This window comes from Mugil cephalus, chromosome 6, assembly GCF_022458985.1.
Source record: "Mugil cephalus isolate CIBA_MC_2020 chromosome 6, CIBA_Mcephalus_1.1, whole genome shotgun sequence".
Classification (NCBI taxonomy): domain Eukaryota; kingdom Metazoa; phylum Chordata; class Actinopteri; order Mugiliformes; family Mugilidae; genus Mugil; species Mugil cephalus.
Window position 1 is genome coordinate 17,223,606 of NC_061775.1, and position 3,464 is coordinate 17,227,069.

At 39.3% G+C, this 3,464-nt stretch overlaps 1 non-coding gene across 1 annotated transcript; it reads left to right on the top strand.

Annotated features, from left to right (window-relative positions):
* The first annotated feature begins 851 nt into the window (after window positions 1-851).
* trnam-cau lies at window positions 852-924 on the top strand. The gene has a single exon. It is a non-coding gene; the product is annotated as a tRNA-Met (tRNA).
* The last annotated feature ends 2,540 nt before the right edge of the window (window positions 925-3,464 follow it).

Genomic DNA, 3,464 nt, shown 5'->3' on the forward strand with positions numbered 1-3,464 from the left:
TTTGCTCCCTTACATACACACTGACTTTATTTTGTCTCAGTTTATTGATGTGTTTTTATAGGCCGCATTACATTTTCATTGACTCCATAGTTTGTCGGCCTGTTGTTCCATTGTCAGTGTCAAATTCAGAAACAATACACTCAGCGAATGCTAAGGATTTTTTTTTAAGATGGTAAATAAAAAAATAGAATAAAAAAGACCAAATGTTATCCTATAAAAGACCTACCCTTTCTCTCTTTCACTCATTCACACACGCACTTTCTCACTGGCAAAGGCCACCTCTTGGCTCTTGGCCTTGTGGCCTTTCACTATCTTCAATGTTTCATTAGGCTTTCGGGTGGTGTCTTAAAAACTTTTCTGCTTGTGAATGTGCGGAGAGACCTGTAGTTACAGGGATTTCGGTGGTGGTCTGTCAAAATGCCAAAGATGGAGTGTGAAATGTAAAATGGTTTGAAATGGCCACAAAGTCACTCCGTAAATTCAGTCATTTTTCATGAGTGCGATGTATTTTTTCATGGCCTCTCTCAGTCTGGTGGTCAATAAAAATAGGTCCAATGAGATCTTCAACTTAAGATGGATACAAAAGACAATTTTATTCATTTTCTATACCTGTCTGTGCCAATGTATTCAGTTCTTCCTTACTAACTGTCCATTTATATTTACATTAGTCACTCAAATCATTCTGTCCTGCACAGCTCTCATGCATTGTTCAGCTCTTGCAGCTAAAGTGTTGATCAAGACTTTCATATTAATGCCCTAGCAGCCAACTCATGTCTGGACTTGTGGCCAACACTTTGTTAAAAAAAATTTAAAAAATTTAATTTTGAGCGTTATGTGCGGTTACGTCATAGGCCTCGTTGGCGCAGTAGGCAGCGCGTCAGTCTCATAATCTGAAGGTCGTGAGTTCGAGCCTCACACGGGGCACTTGTTTTTAATTTTTTTTATTATAAGTACAAACTCTGTGTAAATACAAAATGCATTACTTGTCTATAGATTCTAAATCTAAACATGCTGTTGTGTATCATTAGTCTTTCCTGTCTCACATTTTAGAGATACGACAGATCATGCATCATCAGTGAGAAAGTTGTTGAGGTTAGAGGATCTTCATTGCCCTGGTTACAATGAAAAAGACTTTGGTGTAAGTAAAGGGAATGACAAATCCCCCTAGCAATATTGGATTTCGGGAAAGGGGGAATGACAGCAGCCATGTTATTTTGGATTTTTTTTCTGTTCTTTGGAGAGATTGATTCAGTCGCATTTATTCCAACTATACATAATCGGTCTGCAATTACCAAATTTTAAAGCATTTTTTGTTGTTGTTGTTTCTTTGTTTTTGGCAAATTAAAGAAATGAAAGACAAAAAATGTATCATTGCAAGGAAAATTGATCCATGGTATAATTTATATGATAAAAGATATGATGATATATTACTATTTCAGCATTTGCCCCAGGATTGGCCTGTAATGATCGTTTCACTGAACTATGTGGCTGAAATCCAAACCCGCCCACAATGGACAGCCGTTCGGCAGCAGTGCTTTGTTTTGAAGGTTATTTGCCCAAGATGTCAAAGGAAATCAGATGTTTCCCACATCTCCCTGCCCTCTATAGCCCTTTCTGGTATCCCTCTCTCAATGCTTCACCCAACCTCCAACCCCACAGAGCAAGAATGGGGTTTGTTGATGGATGTTGAAGGCTGCCCCGGTCCCACAGCAATTAACTCTTCTCTGCAAGAAGCAGCCTGTCAGGTTGATGGAATCTCCCCTCCACCGCTGCCTGTCACACAATCCAGGAGGGGCTGCAGACAAATGCTTCATCTATGTGTTTGCTTTACTGTTTTGCCTACAGTCAAGAGCTGGCACGAGAAAAGAGCTAAAGGGTGGATTGAAAGTCATGAAGTTGTCCAGAGTTGGTTTCCGACAGTCAATGGCAATGCAATGGAGAAGGTCACTGGGATTACAGAGAGTAAAGTTGGAAAAGGTTAAAGATTGTAAGCCGGTGTTAGTGCTGGAACAGAGATATTACTGTTTCAATCTGACAGGAGAGTTGATGCACTAGCATTTCTTCAGAAGGACAATTGAAATGAAGCAACAAATTATTCATAATAAATTATAATATATTTATTTTCTGTTCCTTTTGTCAGTCAGCAGAATGTATATACTAGCTTGACATATAGACCGAGATGTTACCACACACAAATTGTGGAAGGCAGTTTGAAGGAAGCAAACCAACATCTGTCACAAATTGATAAATTTAACCTGCACATTGCTTTAGGATTTTAAGGCTTTGAGTTGAGCTTTGTTTGGCCAGCAGAGTAGATAAAGTATGAGTTCACCTCTGCGGGTCAATGTATTTGGCTCATATAATGCAAAGGGAAACATATCCATTCAGGTGTGTAATCGACTGGGCATCCTGACAACTTGCGTCAAGATCTCCTCTTTGACTTCTGGTCTCACTTCTCTCTCTGAAATTCACAACCCCCCTTTTCAGTGACCAGGAATGTCATATCGGAAATACTCTGAAGGCTGTTTCAAACAGTATATTACCTTTCACCTTCAGGCAGAAACATGTTTGCCAGTCATGACTTCGTCCGGGTCAGCTATTCATGTTCACACCCCAGCACTTGTCACTCATCTGGATGAAATGTTTACTTTGACAAATGTTGCCCAAGGCTAAAGTAGACGACAGTACAGATATTGAATGGAAGATAGTGGATAAAGATAAGCTTCTGTTTTTTCTTTGAAGATTTGTCTTTGCAGAAGTGTTATCTGTCACCCACTAGGGTTCACACATATAGTTTTCTTTTCTTTTTTTGGCATTGTTGGCTGACTTTTCCAGCGTGACTCTGCTGTGGGCACTGGCATCTCCTTTGAAACCATTGTCCCGACCCAAAACATTCTAAACATCATCATCAGACACAAAGAGTATTTTTGTGGGCGGGGCTTATCTGGAGGCAAAACAACCAACAGGAATACATTTTCTTACTCTGACTAGCAGTTTCTGTCAGTTTGCTTTTGACAATGGTGGAAGAAAATATATCTTTATTATTATTATTTGAATATGTAAAGTTACTCACTCCCCAGAACCATGGGTGTTGAAAAAGTTTCCAAATAACACAATGGATGGAATACCTGACAGGATTAGCTACTAAGCAACGGTTGTTTACACTTGATAGAGAAACTAAATGTGTACACTAAAGAGAAAACGAGGGCATATAAATCTTTAAATGCCTATTACTATGTCCCGAATGGCTATGCAGAAGGCTGTAGAAAGATTTAGCAGAGGTATTTTGAGTTGTGTGAGCAAAAGTTCTGCCTATCTAGCAGCCTCTCTATCTAACAGACCTGCAACGTTAGGTTGTTGTGAACAAAAACCAAACGCTATACGTCTTGACAGCAAACTGCACTAGCAAGGCTGGATAGGTAACCTACATCTTGTATTTCTAAACCATAAAGTTAACTACTTAT